Raw genomic sequence first — 22,035 nt, forward strand, 5'->3', positions numbered from 1 at the left:
ATATGCACATGATAATGAAAACATAATTTAATAATTTTTCGACGCATAATCACGACTAGCTTACGCCATGGTACTTACGCAACAAAAGTGTTTAAGTTACGGTTGTACAAATACATTACAAATATATATTACGATTAACGAACAATACCTTCGGGTAATTCAATTATAAGTTGGTCCATAGCAGACTTTTGTTGCCTTTTAAACTCACCTTCAAGCCAAGTTTACCGTTAACTTTTGGCTTAATCCGATTTTATTTTTTTTACATTATTTGTTATTCAACTCAGTTGTGTTTCATGTTTCTACGAACCCAACCGGAAGCAAAATAACTTTAGACAGTTTGAGACGTTTTGTTTGTTTAATTTAAATTATTTTTAAATAAAACCAGTTATGGATCTTAAAAACTAGTAAACACAATATCTCAAACAATGGTCTTCTGTACGTGCCAATCGGTGAAAGGGAATTTATATCGCAATTGCATAAGATATAAGAAATTAATGAATTATCAAAATTCTAGTAAAACGTAAATAAAGTTATTATAAATTTCACGATTATTTAAATGTTCCTAATCCTTGGTATTGATTTGCTCCATTTCAAAAAATTTTTATGACTCTAAACTTAGCGATTAAAAAGAGTGCCGTAGAGTTTCTTGACAATTTTTCTTGCCCGCTCTACGCCTTTGATTTACGAACTGGTATTATATGTAACTTTAGAATCAACGAAACATCTTATTTGTTGACGTTCACAAGTGTACTTGTTTTTTTTGAGTTTGAGTCAAAAAAGTCATATGTCCATACATGTGTCTAGTAAATGGAGGTGTTAGGTAAAAATAAAATATATGAAAATAGCCAAATATCTGTGAGATCTTACGTCAGCAACAGGCGATGATAAATAAGTTTTCATTTTCTATTTGGCAGCACCGACGGAAAATTGTGGAGCCTGTGAGCTTTTGTGCAAAATTGGATGATTTGTGACAGAAGTCAAGCTTCGAAGATACGAATACGATATTTCAATGAAATCGAAAGTAGACTTAAAAACTCAAAGGAGAAGCTTAACGTGTATTTTTTGTTTGATCAAGCATAGCTCTTTCAACCATCTTTCTGGACGTTTGGGGTGTCCTGATGAATGATTCGGTTTAGTGATAGTAGGAATATGGTAGTTTTGTAATAATATTGAATACCTGGAGCTCTCCCCTCAAACACTCAAATATGTTATCCATCAATTTAAAAAATCGGTTTATTATCTCTTAAAATTTAAATAAATAAAGTACTAAAATGCGGACCTAAGTGTGCGAAGAAAAAACTTTGAAGTTAATTGAACTTCACTGTTCGTCAATGTTACTTCTTTCGTTATGATAATCAACACTTACTTCTATCAGAGGGAGGAATGAACGGACTTAGCCCAATTAATTAATAATATTTTTTATTTCTCGGTTGGTATATGAAAACTAATTTTTATTGTTAAAATAATAAAAAGATCAAAGATATTTCAAAATAGACTTTGTAGACAGTACAAGTTAATACCATGCTATTAAATTAATCACGAAGCGCGCATTAATGATAAATTTAATACTATACAGCAATCTTGACGTGATTGTCTTCATAATACGCTCCCTTACAAGTTGATTATCTTGTGAAGTACAAAGGAAATAATTATAGAATGATGAAGAAAATACAGCCACACCATTCGTGGTATGTTTTTATTATAGTTATTGATTTGAATAAATTTGTTAACATTTAGAATACCATAACGCAATAATTGCTGCTATTATCATGCAGCTAAATCACGTCACAAATCCCATACAATAATATGAATTTATTAATCCTATATAATAATTAAAGCGAGTTAATGAGGTTATTTGATTGTCTCCATTTTACCACACTCATAAAGAACAAATTTTATTATAATTTAGGTTCTGACTGGAAATAGAACCCGCTGCCCGTAAAAAAAACTTCGTCAACGGATAAACGTATATATCAAATATTTACATAACTCAGCGTTTTGAGTGCTTTACAGTAAAGACGTATAGTAGTCTCAATATTATTTTTATATATGTTATACGCCATACAGACAAACGTTGATATGTATATCAAAAACTATTTAACATATTTTAATCAATCTCAAACTGTTCCTCACTAAATATACCATGTCAAATTAAGACTAATCTCAATATGTTTTTTATTACAGCCTGTTCTTAAAAAAAATGCAGTCATCATGAGTTCTCAAGATGACATAATTTGGTAAATCGAGAGTTTTAATATGTTCGAATCCTTAGCAAAATGACGACCCGTTTCCTCAACGCATTACCGATTTCTTTCGTGTGGTAGTGTGACTGACATCAAGTAATGACATTTGACGTTGAGATTGGAGAGCCACTCAGAGCCCTTGACTTGCGAAGGTATACTTGGTACGGGAGTGTTCTTAAAACATGTATAAATTGAGGGACTAAAATTGTAATATTTTTTTTACATTTTACAATGCTTTGTGTTAATTTTTTGAAAATTAGTCTTACTGAAATAACAAATATGAATTTCGTTTATGTAAATATTTTTCAGATGGCCCCGAAACAGACGAAGAAGCCCTTTTGTTTGATACATATTTAACATTATTATGCTTTTCAAACAAATTTACAACTATTTTAATGTTTTCTCATTTTTTACTTTTTTGGGTGATGTACTATAACTGTATATATAACTTTTGCAAAAATTTATTACGAAAAAAACCACTTTAGACTATGGAAATTATTGTATGAGTAATACTTTTACTTTTAATTTTACTTTCCTGAACTAGATCTCAAAAACCATAAAGATAGTTTAAGTTAGGAATTTAATTCTACAAAATAATCACAAATGCTAATGCAATAGTTTAAATATAACTAAAGATTGGTTATATATTATTACGTTCTAGATATTCGTAAAACGCGCTATCGTAATGTACGTTTACTGTATCATTACTGTGTAAAACAATCGTAAAACGCTTTTGCTCTTCAGTATAGTTAGATACATTACTGTAAAGTACATTTAGTAACTTTAATTACATTTAACAAAAATGTTAAAATCGTCGAATAGATTATATATATATTTGTATATGTAACGTACTTCGTATCCTAGAATTAATGGAATTTCTTTTTCTTTTATTCTAAATAAATTTAGGTTTTACGACATTCTTCTAGTGGTATATTCAGTTGGTTAAGAAAACTTATTCGAAAAGTACTAGAATTTTCAAAAACTTTTACTTCTTTTACCACTATTAAAACTATTAGTTTAGCAAAATTAATTTAGTTACCACAAATACAATGTTAAATGAAATCAGACCGCAATTGAAACATGATATTATTTAATATTAAACGAACGATTATCGAATAATGCTAAAATGCTATAATAATTAAAACGTATTGCGAAAAATATTTTCTCTCCCGTGTGGAATTTCTCAGGAAATAAATAGACCAAACAATATTTTTCCAGGTGTTTCGTTCACGCATCTCTTCATCAGTATCTGTATTTCTTAAAAGTAGGTTACCTTCTGTCTCTGACATAATTGCTTAGCTCCTTCGCTATCATCCTTTAAATCTTTACTGTACAAGCATTCACCTGTCCACATCATATCCCTAACCGATTCAACTGAAATTATCGTGATTCATGCGCCCTTTTCATGTCCTTTTATTGTCCCTTTCACTGACTACATACGTTTAAATTGTGTTTTTCCATTATATTTGTGTAAGTTTAAATAACTTATCGATTTTGCTCAACTTATCTTATTTAATATTTTTTCTCACAATTGTTTCCTGGAAGATATAACTCGAAAGCGATAAGGTTGCATGGTGCCATCTTTTTATTTAATTATTTCAATTGTACTGTATTTCCTTATTACTGCAAAGAGTTACAAGTAAACTACTGATATTAAGATATGCCAATTTATTGACGATGTATTAATGCAAAGAACATCAAAGATCACACGTTGTACAATGGCTCCGTCCTTATAAATATTATAATTTATTAATAATTTATAGTGTAATATATCAAGTTGTATCGTAATCATTTTGAGGTAAAACGCATTCAATAAATAACCTTTATTAAAATTTTCTGTAATGAGTTATTTATGAAGCGCCCCGGCGTGCACAGATTGCAGGATTATAATTATATGGAGCTCAATTATATTGAAAATATATGAGATAATACAGGTGTAAATTATGTAAAAATATACTAAAAATTCAGTATTAGTAGTGTAATGTGTTTAACTATAACAATTAAAGAAAACAATGTGCAAACAAAATAAAATATTTTCACCAAACCACAACTTAGTTCAGTAGCTTCAGTATTTTATTTGTTTAAAACTGAAAGTACTGGATGGAATAAAATGATTTATTTTAAAATACCTTATATGATATTGAAAGTCTCTAATTTGTTTTTTTATTTATTAGTATATTTTATAGTCAAATAATGTTAACATGTCACAGTTATAACTTAATATTCTGATAAAAAAATAAAAAAAAATCAATGGCGCTACAACCTTTTTAGGTCTGGGCCTCAGATTTCTGTATCTGTTTCATGATCGTTTGTGAATTGAATAGGCAACTAGGTGATCAGCCTTCTGTGCCTGACGCACACCTTTTGGGTATAAGGCAAGTCGTTTCCTCACGATGTTTTCCTTCACCGTTCGAGCTAATGTTAAATGCGCACATAGAAAGACAGTCCATTGGTGCATATCCGGGGATCGAACTTATGACCGCAGGGGTGAAAGTCGCACGCTGAAGCCACTATGCAAACACTGCTCCTCAATATTCTGCTGCTTAATATTCTGATATGATGTATAAAAATACAATTTAGGGTTTTGATAGCTCTCCGATTTGATTGTATTAAATAAAGTCTGCTTAAAGTTATTAAGTTCTTAAACAAGATTTTTCTTCTTAGTCTTCATAGGACTTGTCTTGAAAATCCCAAACCAAAACGTTGACTTGATACCTCCACACCACGCTATCTGTAGATAGCGTGTAGCTTGAGGCCCATAATTGAACAAGATTAGTTTATAATTAATGTTAGCAATACCTATAATAACGGTATCTATAAAATATTTTTATAAACAATAATCTCGTTAAAAAACTGAAACATATGTAGAAACTCGCTGCATAACATTTTATTCAATCGAAGCCAACGACGGCCGGAACAAGTAGGATGATAAAATGTGGATTGCATTTTCAATCGTGTGCAATGACGTCGAAAGAATAATTTATTTGTTGCGGTTGCGCTGTGGTTTTCGCTTATGTCAATGTACCTTTGAGACACGTTTAATAGGTTTACTCAAATTAAAGCCTGCATCATTCACATAGTAAATGAAATACTGTTCTATGGTGCCATTGTAGCCTTGCGTGCAATTTTTAACGGTAATGAAAAACATCTGTCTGCGACATGTCTGTAACGAACGACGTGTCTTGGGCACAGAAAACATCCGCCTATAAAAATATTAATGAAACTAATGTATCTCGGAGGCGTTACTGGAGTTTATACACAAAAAACCGAAGTTTACGTTTGAACTAGGTTTTTTGAAAGCTAAATGTTTTGAGCCCCAAATCTGCACCATTGTTTTGCCTATTTGTTTTTGTAAAACGTCTGGAAGTAACAAGTCTTAGAAACAAATCCTGAAATTCGGTTCCTGCCAAACAGTATTTAACCAGTATACTAGATTACAGCAGCCAATTTTCGAAAGTCTACATTCTAGTGGAAGTAACTATTTACTGCATAAACAATTTGAATTATAATTGGAAATTTCTTTACTAATACCATATTTATAGCTCTATTGTCCATTAATTAAATTAAGAAAAACATTTAGCTAGGTAGACCTAAGTAAAATATTTCTCTTAACTCACTCCAATTTTGTCTTCGTGTATTTTTGATCATTTCAAATCTGTATAAAGTTAGACATATACAACTGAAACTTAAGAAGTTTCAGACGCTACTTTGCCTCTATTTTAGCTTGTATTAATGTTATTCCTCTATCAAATATAGAAGTTTTAGACACTGTATGATATCTATTAATAATAGTACTGTACACGACCATGACAGTTTTGTTTATAGAACAGGACAAACTTTTGACATTAACTGATACCGAAGTTACTAGCCCCTACGATGATATAATCCTCGTGAGTGGTTGGACTTTTTACTCTGGTACGCTGATTTCTTTAAGGAGCTTATATTGTAATGAAATGAACACATATCACAATAGTATTGTCTTTTGTTAACATTGCTTTTACACATTAAGGAAACACTTTTTAAACGGATTGAAGCTATGTATTATTATTAAAAACTTATCATTATTTACGTAATTTTTCAATTTTCAATTATTTCCGACGTTTCGCGTGCTTTACAGCGTGCGTGGTCACTGTGACTGAAGACAAAAGGTGTTGAATCTATTATTTAATAATTTATGTAGTTTTTACTTTATTTTATGTTCATAATAAATTATTACACTGCACACAATTGAGCTTTAAGAGAATTAAAATTTTGCTGCGCATTATTATGTGGAACCAGCTTCCCACTGAAGTATTTCCGAACCTCTCCTTTTTTTTCCAAGAACCTTTTCCAAGGTTCTCTGGCATTGATCGTATCCATGGGGGGCAGTATCACTTAATATCAGGTGAGCCTCCTGCCCGTTTGGCCCCTGTCTATGATAAAAAATTAAAAGTAATTATAATATGTTACTACGTTCGGCTCAAATTACAGTGTTTCAATTTAATAATAATAATAATTTTCCCCCAATTTTCTATAAGTATATTTATATCCTTGACCGAGTAAACCACCCTGGGCTGTGGCACAATTAGCTTTAATAATATTTATTGGAAAATTATAGAAAGGTAGCCATAGTTTTACGATTTTAATAAATAATTAATATGTTTCGATAATTAATATAGGTATTTACATAAATAATTATAAAGCCACTAAATAAAGTACTATTGTAATAAATATATTACATTTAACAGTACTCCTCGATTTAAGTGCCTTTCTGACCGTGTAATAATAATTTTGTGAAATCCATATTTATTTAATTAAAAACGTCGTGACACGCACAAACTTCTCATAAAAGTAATAATTACTCATAAAATCATAAAATCAATATTTCACAAGTACTTGAGGTTAAAAAAGGTCCAAGGACTGTTCAAGGTCGAAATAGTAATTGCGGAACCTACACGCTCGTTGTTATGTTAATTAATAAATTCCATGAAATGACCGACCTCGCAACATGGTCCCGTAATTTCAAATTGTTCGCCAGACACGGCATTGTTTAAGAATTGGGTCAGAAATTAGCTTGTGAAATCTGTATTGTTTTTATGAAAATTCATATACTAGTAGAAATATAACAAACAAAATAATTACTGGCAACCTTTTTAGGTCTGGCTCTCAGATTTCTGCATCTGTTTCATGATCATTTGTTAATCGAATAGGCCCTTGCCTACGTTTTGCGTCACCTCCTTGAGGTGATCAGCCTTCTGTGCCTGACACACGCGTCGACTTTTTGGGTCTGAAGCAAGCCGGTTGCCTCACGATGTTTTCCTTCACCTGTTCGAGCGAATGTTACATGCGCACATAAAAATAAAATCCATTGGTCAACAACCTATAACTTCAGGGTTGAGAGTCGCACGCTGAAGCCACTAGGCCAACACTGCTCATATAGTAATGCGTCAAATTACGGCAAAGGTGCCAAGATTTTAATGCTAACTTATTAGTTATAAAAATATACTATATATATAAGTATATATAAATTACGCGTCACGTTGTTAAACTAAACTACTTAACCGATTTCATTTAAATTTGCACACCGTGTGCAGTTTGATCTAACTTACAAGATAGCTTGATATGAACCTTTGTATGCGTTTGGGTCCCTTGATGGTTTAGATTCACAAAAATCAGAACCGGCAGATGGCGCTGCAGTCGGTATTTTCATACTTTGTTTAATATCCTAATTAGCTTGAAATATCACGCAACGTCTGTCTGATCCGCTAGTATAATATATAATTCTGATAGAAATTCTGTCGAAAATTGTTTGACCATATTTTATTATTTATGTCTTACAAACGTAAAAAAGATTATCTAGATACGCTATGGAATCAAAAATGTACATTAAATATATATACTTTCAAAATCAGGAACAAAAATTTATTTTTTTAGAATACCTCGAAAAAATTAGGGTTTTTTAATTTAAAAATGGCATTAAGTGCAAAACTTGGGAGTCACGGGAGCACACGAACATGGGCTCGATCATCACGTGAATGTTGAGGCTATTCAACTCCTAACCACGGGCCTAGTGAGAAGACTGAAAAGGACACAACCATTGGAACTAGTGAACGAGTGTGAGTGCACGTTAGTATTGAGTGCTAAACAGTGGTAAGTAAAAAAGAAAAGAGTGTCATTCCTTCAATAGAGAGTGTAATTTGTCACTTTTATTTAATTTAATGAACACTTTCTTATGTTGAAAATCCTTATTAGGTTAGAATTACTTGTTAGTCTTAAGTTAGGCTAGATCGTAATATTATTCATGTCTCGGTAAAGAAACATTTGTAAAAAAAGCGCAAAACGGAACGAAATACGTTTAAGAGCTTCTATTACTATATACTTCTAGTTATCACTCAAAGCACAGATTTTTAAACTATGTAGACACATTGAAACACCTATTTCACACAATCTTTGTGTTATTCAAAAATTCCAATTCGCTTTTCCTATACAATTCACATTGTTTGAATCCAAAACTTATTCCTATTCTAAAGCTGAACAAACTTTCACACTAGTCTCGTATGAAAAACCTAACGTTTTTCCTCTCAACTGGAGCGAGGCGCAATTAAAATTTAACGAAAAATAACCTTTGAAAAACAAAAGGGTGCAGACACGAACGCTTAACTTTTTTAAACCATCAAAACTAAGTACGTCCTTTAGGACTTTACACATTTTAAATGAAGTGGTTTTAATACTTTTACGTTTATATTTTACGATTTTGTGTGATTGTGAGCAGTGTTGGCCTTGTAGCGTGTGATTATTTGAGGCCGGAGGAGTTTGAACCTCGGCTGTGCACCAATGGACATTTATATGTGCGTATAACACTCGTTCGTTCGGTGACGGAAAACATTGTGAGGAAACCAACATGCCTTATGCGTGTGTCAGACATCCATGGCTGCCACCTACTTGTCTATATGTAATAACAAATGATCACAACATAGATAGAAGGCACAAGACCTTTGTTGAACATCGGCCTTTATGCAGTCACGGATGTTGACGCGTTGAATCAAAGTTAAAATATTCGGCTGCAGCGTCAAATCTGTGCTGCTCTATAGATATGAAACGAGCAAGGTCACCATAGACATCTTCGTCAACCGCTGTCTTCGCCGTATTCCAGGCATAAGCTGGCCCGAAAAGATCTCTAACGAGCTTTGGGAGCGTTGCCGAAAAACCCCGATTAGCCAACAGATCAAGCGACATAAATGGAATTGAATAGGCTTCATAGGCATAGGCAATAGGCATACACTTCGAAGGGATCCCAATCACATTCCTAAACAGGCGCTTGATTGGATTCCGCAAGGAAAGCGCAAGCGTGGCTGTCCCAGGCAAACCTAGCGTCGTACAGTTGCAGATGAGGCGAAGAGAGTCAGAAAGAATTGGAGCGAGGTGAAATATGGGGCTCAAGAGTCTTGAGTCAAGATCAAACGCGATAGACAGCTGCCCCATCTCGGTGTAGGACATTAAGTCAAGAGAATATAGATAGATCTCAAACATTTAATACGTCTCCATAAATTAATTTTTTGTCTTAGTCCTTGTGCTACTTTGACTTTGACTCACGCGTCTATTGACTGAGGCTTGTCAGTCATATATTACGATAGTTGAATTGCCAATTAAAATGTATATTTTTATGCCTGGCCAACATTTATTGAATATAATGTCAATGATAATAAAATACTAACTAATTCGGAATCATGAATTTGATAAATGACATTCATATTTTTCTTTGAAAGTAGTATAATCGACTGTAATATTTACTAAAATGTATTAAATACGTTCTTGGATTACTACAAAAATTACCTATAAAGTGAGGTCACGAAGATCATATGAGGTTAATTTTAAGATATTTTTTCACAATTCTTAATAAAATACTAAAAATCCAATCAAGCGCGTAGAGTGCACGAGAGGAACTGGCACATTTAAGCCCTTCTTTGGTTTTCCTTAAAACCGGTTAAAGGCAACCATCAAAAGCATTCCTCACGTAGCATTATCTTTTTAAGAAAGAAAGGTAAACTGTAAGGTCACAGGTAAAATACAAATACCCAAAACTATTACAAAATCTTTGTTCACAAATTAACAAATTCTTTTAACCATCAATTTAGCCTTTGTTTTCGTGAGAATAAGCGGCTTTTTCGCATGACTCGTGACTAAAACTATATCACTTACCGAAGGTCATAGTTTTGAGTGCGGGTTGTTTAGATTGGCTGATAACAGTTTAATGTGAGCCGGAACTACTGTGCTGGGTCCCGACAGACTTGTAAAGAAAATGAACCAATTTGTTTTACTTTTCACGAACCTAATAATTGGTTTTAACACGAATATACAATATAAACTTATGGAGTATTGAAAAAGTTCTGAGTTAAAAGTCTTTGCGGACAATAAAAGATTTAATTTGTGACAATTATGACCTTATTTTTAAATTAAACTCTTTTAACTGTGTTAATATCAAAATATATCGTGATGATGTGATATCCTCAATATCGAAGGTAACGTGGTATATCTTAGTTGTTTAATATTTGAATGTAATAATATTAATGAGACTATTATGTAAAAACTTTGCTAAAAAAGACTACGAGGTAAAATCTACCAAATAACTTTATCAAATAATCCATAGTAAAAATTATTGATTTTAATACGTCAAACACATGTCACAGTCACAGATTAGCATCAATAAAATAATGTCTTCGCCCGAGTTAAGTTCGGTGGCGGTTGTTGTATTAATATGTTCAGATATATGTTAAATGCAACATTTTGTTTAAAATATGAGCTTATAATCTACATAACACACTCACACACATACACACACCTATACAACTTTATTTCTACTATCTCCTAAGTAGTTGACTGCTTTGTTTTGTTTTACTTTCCTTATTCAAAACGTTAAATTTGTTTGCCTACCCATACATATATGTACTATTTGTTCCCACTCAATATCACTTTGCTGTGAATGGAAGCCTGGTTATCCATATCACAGGTTCTTACCTAGTTTGGAGACCAGTCTCCCAATACCTTCTCAACTGTAATTTTATTTATTGTTGTAAATGTTATATGTTATAAAATTGAGGGTAGTAGAGTTGCGACTTTAACAAAAAACTAAAGGGCTCATTTTGGCTTTAAGTTTTCGACGATTGCTAACGCTTCTAACTATTTACTAAAATATACATATGTATATGTAACTTAACTGATGTTAGATTACTCCTGTCTAATCCTAATACTGTCATGGAGTTTGCTTTAGTTGGAGACTCTGTTTTAGAAGCCTATAATATATATGTGCGTATACTTTAAGAAAAAGAAATAACAGGTAAAAATTTTGAGGTTTGTTTATACGTAAGGTATACGTAAGTATGGCGTAGTATGTCATAGGCGCTACGCAATCTTGTATAGTGGAACGTTTTAGCGGATTCTTGAATTTACGAATGTTTAATTAGAATTTTTAAAGCCAATACTTAACAAAATTAAAATAACAACTTGTTAAGGTCCTATTAATGTACGTGAGTATGTCACTAATCTTCTCTTAAACGGCTGGATCGATTTGTATGTGTTTGGGTGGCATCCTGGATGGTTTAGATTCAATAATTGTTTTATATATAATTTAAAGCTGATTACCTATATTAACAATTTAGTTCAATGAATAGTATGGATTTTTTTGAGACACGGTAAAATGGGACTTTTATGGCAAAAAATTCTAATCGTCTAATCGTCGTATAAAGGGTGTAACAGATTTTAACATTACAGCGATGCAATTAACTGCGTAGGTCGATAAGTTATAACCAAGCGTTGTATTTGTTCCGAAATACTTTCACTGGTGGTTAGTAAGCCCAAAATAAAGAAAATATTAAAAATCTTACAAATACATGTATAAAAAATAAAACGCTCTAATAATAATGAAATACCGCAGTAACACAAAATAATGGAGTCGTAACACGAGCCTAAACAACATTTCCCCGTACAGTCAGCAAAAAAATCATCTCATACTTTATTAGAACAAAATACGGTTCACGCTACATAAATAACACATCATCCAAGATATTATCCAGTTGAGTGTACGAATGTAATTTGCAAATGAAAAATGACTTTGGGGAGCGGACGCACTGCGGGGCTAAACATTTATCTAGAGTTATCTCTAGTAAAGTTTATGTTTAAAATAGGCTTTAGATCATTTTGTTCGTATTCCAATTATTTATTTAAATTTACAAATGTCAATTGAATGAATTGAAGCATGAATGCCGATTTTCGCAACCTCACTCATTTGTATTTAGAATTTTCCCTAATTAAGCGTCTCCAGTATATATGGGCTTATTAATACTAAAAGCTAGGAATACTCCCATAGTAAAGGTGTAAAACGCTTTCATATTTACTGACTACACGACTAAAATAGTGAGGAATATCGAAAAACACCAAACTTCAATGTAATCTCTGTACAACATTTAAGATTATGCCATTTAATACTTTGAACATTAACTCTTCTGTTCGGCAACTAAAGCTGCGGCTTATTCACAGATTAAAGAACAACAGATGCGGTATTGTTATAAGCAAGCTGATTAACATTTTAAAACAAAGATGAAATTAATTTTACTATATGTATTTCGATTTTAATAAATTAAAAAATAGTGATGTAAATTCGTAATTATTTTGAACTAGGAATAAGGAGCATATGTATATTTGTACCTGTATCATTGTTTTGTTGTATTTTAAACGACCTTTTAGTATTGGAATGTACTGATTTTTAATGTATATTAACGTGAATTCATTGCAATATTTAAATAAAAGAGTTTCATAGTTTTCTTTCTCAATAGGCTGGTAGGTGATCCTTCACACGACGTTTACCTTAAACAAACAAGTGTAAAATGCGCTTATAGAAAAGGCAAATTGGCGCACAGCCGGGTTTTAAATAGATACGTGCCGAACGTTCAAACCACATACGCCAACATTGCTCATATTGCAATACGCCAACATTGCTCATATTGGAATACGCCAGCATTGCTCATATTGCGATACGCCAACATTGCTCATGTTGCAGTACGTCTAAATTGCTCATATAGCAATACGCCTACATTGCTCATGTTAAATAAAATTATTTCAAATGTTCTCAAGTTAAAAAGACGAATATTAATGAGCAAGCTTACTCATAAATATTTTTTTATGGAAATTAAACTGCGGGTCAATGTCAAAGTCAATGTCTAAATAACATTATTAAATAGGTAAAAAAGTACACTTAAGAACAGAAAAGAAGTTAAATTAATTCTAAATTTATATTTACTACCAGTTCATTTTGTTTACATACAAGTTATTTGAACTGGAGCAAATCAATCCCAAGGTTTAGGATCGTAAAATTTATAAAAAGCTTTATTGATTAATTTACGTGTAGGTGAGCCGGAGGTACGCGGCTATACGCAGTAACAATGCAATAAGAATTAACTGAAAATCATACTCTTTTTTGTAAATACATTTTTATTATATTTCCGCTTAAAGTTTAAAATCATTTATTCATAATAGGTAACACAATGTACACTTATGAACGTCAAAAACATAAATGTATATGAAATGCTTCCAATTTTACATTTACTGCCAGTTCTCAGATCAAGGGCGTAGTACGAAAGAGAAGAACTGGCAATAAATTCTCCGCCCCTCTTTTTAATAGCAAAGTTTTTTTTACACAACGTTAGTAAGGACCATTATACCATTTTCCACGTGAATTCTTAAATAAATTAAGAAGATTTGTCCACTATTAGCAGGAGGCATGGTGAAATAGGAGCATGCACTTACATTCTCGTGGGAACAGTTGCTTCTGAGAAGATGTATATGAGACGCAATAAAATGGATGGATTCTCTCTCTTCGAAGAAAAATCTATTTTCAGCATTAACAGTATAACACTCTACATACAAGTATCACTTCCATAGATCATTCGAACTATCAGAATTGAATCAAAAAACAGTGAGTTTATTTATTATTTTAACTTTAATTCGACTGTAATTTAAGCGAATCAACAGTATAGTCTAACACAAAGTACTAATTATTTATTTATTTATTATTTATTTCACAATCGAAGAATTAAGAAGAAGAATCAATTACTTAATTTAACTGTCTCAAAAGTTTATTTTCTGCATAACAAAAGTTGCTGGTATTTATATTTTATTTTGTATATTTTTTCATTTTTTATACTATCTTATAGTTGTTAAAACTTCCCTAGCTCTAAAGACTTACTCCTGTTGAGTCTACGCACTAGCCTCATGGTGTAGATGAACTCGGTGTAATTTACATTCACGTGTTGAAATCTCTACTGGTTGACTTTCACATTTTTTTAAATTTCTTCGACGATGCGATACACGATTATAAATGATCTTAAAATATAATTATAAATATCAATTAAATATTTTATTGATATCAGCTCTATCTCTATCAGAGATAAAGAGGACGAAGTGCCAAAGATACGAAATGTCATACTTAGGTGTTTTGGCCATGTAGAACAGATGAATAAGAAGCGGTTAATAGGAAGGGTGCTCTAACATTTCGTAAACAATACTTGAAAACTTAAATATTCAGTTTTCGCTTTAATTTAAAGCAAACAGCCGCTGTCGAATTTTTTAATGCGAAATCATGAATTTCCTCTGTAAAACAGTTTCCACGTCAACATTTTCTGAAGCGATTTTTCAGCTTAGTTGCGTGAATGTAAACAAAGGGATTTCGTGAAAAACGACCTTTCATCTGTTTAAAACTGAGGGATTTATTATTTTCGTTTACACGCCACTTTTGTGATAGTATTGCGTGGAATAAAGGTTTATCTTTAATAATATGAGAGATATTATCTCTCTCTCTTAATCAGTTTCGCAAAGCGATTCTTTCCGTAATTATACAATAAGGTATCATTACATTTCACGCGTTTTTAATCGCAATAATCGCGTTTAGCAAATTCAAAAGTGCATTAAAGATACATGTCAAAGTGAATCTACTAGATTAAAATTAGGACGTGTATCTCGCTCTCATATACATAATGTTAAGTTTCTCATTTAAATAAAATACAATTTTGTAATGAGAAAATAAAGTTCTTTAAACATATTTATTGTTACTAAGATTTCCGGTAGTAACAGTCATTAAGTATTTTTATAGATATACTAGGGGGAAAACAGTCTAAAGTTAAGTGATAACACCGCCCATGAACACTCACATTGCCTGTAGGGTCGCAAACTTTTTATGAATTGCTACGCTGTTTTATTGAATACTTTGTTCTGAAATACTGTGGAACCTGCTGTTGTTCCACGTAGCGCGGCAAAATCTTCCTTAAAAACGCTCAGTATCGACGGACGTCTAGGTGTTGAATTTCGTATTGTGCCCCGACTTTCGATGATGAAACCTTCTCTCTATCACATGCTGTGTTGCCTGTTTAAATGTGTACATTCGTTTTCATTGTTTGTTTCTAAATGTATATTTATTGTGTTGTCCAGTTATAACTATATATTATATACTAAGCGTGCATAGATTCATCCATTTATTGTATGCGTTTTTGGTGTTTATGAATCAGTAAACCTTGCGTACAGGGCGCTATGACAATATTTTAATACGCATTTTGATGTGAGTAAATGATGTTTCAACGCATACAAATGTATTATTTAACTGTGAAATTCATCGAAATTTAGAAATCTGTTTTGAAGGTTTATGTAACATACCAGCAAGGATAAGTCAGACAATAATTGTTAGCAGTTATTTTGAATAAAATAATTGCCCGATTTGCCTTTGAAATGAAATGAAATTACCTTCATACAATCAACTAATTTTTGCTCACGTGAGGAAATTGACAAATTGTTTCCATACAAAAATATGGGTATATAAGTGGTCAGTTTGCGTGAATACTAGTCACGCGAAACTGCGGTCAACAAAACTTCAATAAAACAAATTCTATTTTGTTGTTTATAACCTACACGCGAGGGACTATAATTGATTGAATTTTGAATAATAGGTGTATAAGACAGGGTATTTGTTCTCCAAGGTCAAATTTAATACGTAATATACAAATATATCAGAAGCTTAAATCTATAAAAAACCTGTATTTTATCTGAATAATAGAGTTATAAAAATAAAAATGTAAACACCTCTTAGTAATACATGTCTGTTTCATTTGGCTTTCACTATGTGGAACCAATGGGGAGGTCCCGCAGTATATTTAATTTATCCAGTATCTTCAGCTTGAAAAAATAATTTCGACCGAAATCGAACGTACTTCATATTGTACTGAACTTATGCTTGGGTAGTCATTAATCAATATTTATAATTGGATATCGAAAGTTAGAACCTCATATAATTTTAAAACTACATATAATCAACTCGATATCATATTTCCCAATTTAAACACAATTTGGTCCAATTATCCACCCAAAACATTACAATAAATGGATTTAAATGGTTTCCCAATTGCCATTTTTTATTCAAAAGGAGTTTTAATTGTTAGTAAGCGAAGTTCTTTAAATATTTATAAATTACTTGAATACTTAAACCGTCGATAAGATACTCTATTCGAATACCGATGGAAACAGAATCGTATAGAATTCGGTAGCTATAGTTTTGAATCATATGATTTCATTTAAAAATATTTTTCGTTTGGTAATATGGAATTAGAAGTAAGTATCGCAGTTATAACTAAAGAAGCAAACAAAAAATGTCTGGTTACAGCTTAATTAGGTTTCGAAGGACATCCCGAGACAATATTGTATAATACTGGTTAATTTATTGAAATTGTAAATGGGGAACCTATTTTTTCTTTAGTGGGAATATTTTTCAAGTATCGAGGCCTAATATGCATCAGATGTCTTTCAAATTTGGTATTAAATGTATCTAATTCAATATCAAAATCAAAAGCTTTTTATTTCAAATAGGCCTTTGCAGGCTCTTATGAAACGTCTAGTTGCACTATTAAAAGTAACGAAGATATTTTAATGCTTAAATTGTAATATGTTTCATGCTTTATATCTCTTCTTTCTTATTAGTTATAGGTATGAGGAAAATGTAAGAACTGTATAACAATATCATATTTGTGACTTGATATTATTTGTGGCCAGTTTCGCGTATTGTAAGGTCATGTTCGTTGAGTTAAATTTAAAAATGTAGTACGCAGCAATCAATAGTGTACCACAAAGAACGGTTCGGTGGCCGTCGATACACAATCTTATACTATAATAATAAGTCCTGAGTACATACCTCATTACAATATCTTCTTACCAGGAAGAAAGGCACACAATATTATCAGCCGTTTGGAGATATTCTATTAGTTTGGAAACGGAGAGGTTAGACTGAAGCTAATACCTTGCCTCACAATAGTTCTCAAAAACGTACTAAACACTCACAAAAAAACTCTATAGAGTGGACGTAACTATTATCAATTATAATTAGCAAAAAGTATATATCAAAATAAAAATGTGTCTAATGTTGCCCGAGTAAATCTCAACAATGACTGACTAAGTTTAAGTTTTAAAAATGCTACTCTAATTCTAATTTAACAATCGAATATCAGTTATCAATCCAAAAATAATTTAGGCCAATATATTATAGGCATATTATATTTAGGCATATATATTTTGATGCATGATGATCTTTTAATTCAACTCTTTGATCACGATTGCGAAAAATAGTTTAAACGTAAGTAAAAAATCTAAAGTATCTAATGAATACATTGTTCTATCTATAAAGTTTAATTTATCTATCTTTAGGATTTATTTGTCTTAAGATCATAAGTTGACACAAGTTATTGTCGATACTTTTTCAGAGTTACCTTAAGAGAGTGTCGATTCGCACTAAAAAGAGTCATTTTAAAATACATTAGGCAATGCGTATCTATATATCATGTTCCCGTAATTATTAAGAAATTGGGATTTTCGAAACGTTTATTTTGGAGTAAGTCTATTTATATAAAACCTATTCAAGTCTCAATTAAGGTGACACTTGTTAACATTAATAAGATAACATTAAATAATAAATGTGCTTCTCATATATAATTGTATTTATTTACACTTTTTTTAAATATTATGTTAGTATTATGAAATACCTCTTGACTGATATACATAATAGTAAGGATTAGGATTTCATTTTCAAATATAATTACAATTTCTATGTTTTTCTTTGATCAATTTACTTAGAAGTACAAAGGTCGATGGGCCATAGAAAGATGGACCCAATGGTGCATAGCCGGAATCTAAACCTATATGATTGTCAACCAATAGACTACTACAATAGACGAATAAATATTATTGGTCGTTTAAAGAGAGGAACGCCACAGAAAAAATATATAAAAACATTGTCTCGCTTATACGTCCATTTTTATCTTTATTTATTTTTCTTAGATCAAAGTTATTAGATATAATGATATATATTAATATAATAATATTTGAATAAGGAAACTACAACCTGGTGATCGGATTCTTTTGACTTAATGTGGATTTATTGTTTTAAAAATACCGCTACAACAATATACCTAAAAATCATAAACTATTTTTAATTATGAGGCAAGGCAATTATTATGGTGTGTTAATTATATGTTTATAATTAGTTTTTATAAGCATTTATGGAAACTGTTGAACAATCTCCAAAAGGTGATAATATACTTGGATATGGTTATTCATTACAATTATTATGTTCGCCTTAACAGGGAAATCTTCAGATAGATGATATTCAATTTCAATCGATTGGAGAAGCTATCACATCCGAAATCATCAATAGTAAAACGAGAAGCCGTTAGAAGTAGGCTACAAATACTTAAGCCAGACAAACAGATCAAAACATATTATTATAAAAATCTATTAAGACGCAAACTATCTACAAGAAGAGCATTCATTGACTCAGCTCCGGAAATCCTCGCCGATTTTATATGTGTATCAGACAATCTCGATAAACTAAATTGTTTATGGACATCATATTCCCGTTAAACTTTAACATAAATACGAAATGGCATAGACAGTTGGGAAATTTAATAACTGTATGTACAAGTATATACGACCAGTGAGACACAACCTAAAATTTCAACATAACAGCTTGTAATGTTACGATCAACTGGAATTTATTAGATACTTTAATTGATTTCTTAAATTGTGAGCTTGTTTTGTATTTGAATTAAGAACGAATTATATAATGCCATTCCAGCGATATAAGGTTGATTCAGATGTTTTTTTTATTTATAAAAATTGTATTAAAAACAAAGAAAGCAGACGAAGTACTGAGCTCTTTATGTATATGATTTTTAGAACCCCTTTTTATTAATTAAATAGATATTAGAAACAGGTGTAAAATATACTGAAATGGAAAACAGTATAACAATATAAAATTCGCGATTTGTATGTATTATAACGCAAATAACAATTATAAGTGAATTCTAAGCGTTTATAAAATAAGTTGTATATTTTTTTATTCATAAATTAATTTATGCTTTTCATTATCTTTTAATTATAAGAAGGTATAAAGGCTCCGAAAATAACACACAGTTTAATATTAAATTAAATACAGAATACGGTCTAGCTAAAATATAATTTCGACGTAATACATTAAAAAAAAATTAGTTCATCTAGTCAGTTGACATTTGATTTTAGTTAAGTTACTATACCAGTAATATTTAAAACCGAATATTTCATTTAAATAACTTATATGCTTACCCAGAATAAAATCCTCATACTAACACAAAAAGTTTAATCCGAGTCAGTTTTATAATACACACACAATACGAAAAAGTTACACACAATTTTATACACAGAATGTCCTAAAGTTCACCATGATCGCACACCGCGTAAACACAGAAAAGTGACAGCATACCAGCTAAAACAGGTGCAAACCGAACCGCGATCGGCCAATTACTAAAGCTCGCACACTAGACACGGACGAAATACGGAGAGCGCAGGCGCGGCTCCAATTGACACTATCTAAGTTTTCCTATGATTTCTCATAAGTTTTTCGAACGTATGAGATGAGAAAATGTATCGTTATAAGCTTAGGTATTTTTTAAACTGGCTAAAAGGACTTCTTACCGTTATTATTACGTACAACGTCAGCCAAATGATACGATTGGTTGTTACAGTGTGAGATTAAGCGCTCAGTATGGATGAACAAACGTAATGTTCGGGAATCATAGTTTGCTCTAAATTCTGACTCTAAATCTCCAGAATTCATAAATATTTACAAAAAAATCGGATAAAATTTAAATACATCAATGAAGTCATTGAGACTACGATACAAATCAATTATTTTCATTGCTATCGCCATTTATATGTTCACATAATGTGTTTACAGTAGCGTATATTCTGTGCATTTTGTATTTAATATAATATACTATCAAGGTAGACCTACTTGTTTTGACACTGGCTGAGTTCACAAGTTATTAGTTATAAGATCTAGGATTGTTAATGTTATTTAATTGTAGGTTTATCAGGTATTATTTCAAAGTTCCATCGCATTACTAGTAACTGTTAAGATATAATAATTATGTGAAAATTAATATTATCGTATTAGCTTAGTTACTTTAAGGATAGTATCTATCTATTTTTGTGAATATATAATGTTTAAAGTTCAAACCGAAAAATATTTCCTGAAGTTTCACTCAAAGCTTTTCTAAACTAAAATTATTTTAATGTAATAATTACGTTATTACACGTTCCGCTTATACACAATTCAACTCTTCAGAATACAAAAATACTCTGAAAATTATTTTAGTTATTTGTTCCGATATTTTTATCGGAACAAATTACTCAAGCACCGTTAAGATATTTTAGCAATAAAACTCTCCAAGTTTTACAACTTAAGATAAGACCAGGTCCGACCCAATAAAATGTAATTGCACGAAACAAGATTTTTAGTTCATTGGCGCTAAAATTAATCTACGGGACATCTTTAAAACCGTTCAAAGCTCAATTCATCCCTTTATCAGAACGATTGTACGAGACCACTCAACCCTTTTACCCCAATTCGAAACGCGTCCGGTCGTTAGCAGACATTAATGGAATCCAATGCGGTTAGTCTGCCGTGAAAATAACAACGATTTTGAAACTGAAGCCCTTGTGAACAGCAAAAACTGTTGGCAGCTTAAAGCAAGACTTGAGGTGCAGCTTAATTGATAAACTACCACGATTACAAATGCTTAAAGCTGTAATGAATCTTACACTACGGCTCGTAAAGCATTTGGTAGCTGTTCGTTTGAATAGATTTAGATAAGAAAACATCATTTAGAAGGCTATGGAAATAATAGTATAAAATTGAAAATGAACTTTCTATGTATGTGATTTACACTCGACGTTAACAACAGTCAAAATGGAATATCTACAGATCACAAAAAGTCTATCATTCATATTTATATTGGAACGTGATTAATTAAACAGCCACAGAAATATGTCTGGACGTTGAAGCTGTATAGTAATTTATGCTCTTTTTTAAATTCCGCATATGTTAAACCCTCGTTAAAAATGCTTATAGTCTTTTTTTTCTAAATATCCCGTCTAGATTCCACATTGTATGACCTAACAATACATACTCGCAAATATGAACAATTCGTTACTCACACAGTTTTTTCGCAAAAAGGTATTTTGTTTATTTTATTCAGAATATACGAAGCTTATCCATAAATATGATAGTGGAAGTTAGAAACTATCTAAAAAGCAACAAAACTGACCTATTAAAATCTCTTTGTTGCAAGCTCTATTTATATTATTCGATACTCAAAAGGCAAACTGCACATAGAGAGTGGTTGTAATATGTCAGGATCTTTTAGCCGATTTTTCTTGTTCGAAGTAGTATTAGAGGCTAATCGTGATTTTC

General features: G+C 31.5%; 1 protein-coding gene across 1 annotated transcript in view; it reads right to left on the reverse strand.

The window, feature by feature from the left end:
- The window catches only part of LOC123712086 (hemicentin-1-like), a 149,217-nt gene extending 129,190 nt beyond the window's left edge, over positions 1 to 20,027 (reverse strand). The window contains exon 1 of the mRNA XM_045665026.1: positions 19,887 to 20,027. The gene's annotated coding sequence lies outside the window, so the exon portion shown is untranslated. The remainder of the gene's footprint in view (positions 1 to 19,886) is intronic.
- Between the last annotated feature and the right edge of the window lie 2,008 nt (positions 20,028 to 22,035).

Source organism: Pieris brassicae, chromosome 7 (genome assembly GCF_905147105.1).
Source record: "Pieris brassicae chromosome 7, ilPieBrab1.1, whole genome shotgun sequence".
Taxonomy (NCBI): Eukaryota; Metazoa; Arthropoda; class Insecta; order Lepidoptera; family Pieridae; genus Pieris; species Pieris brassicae.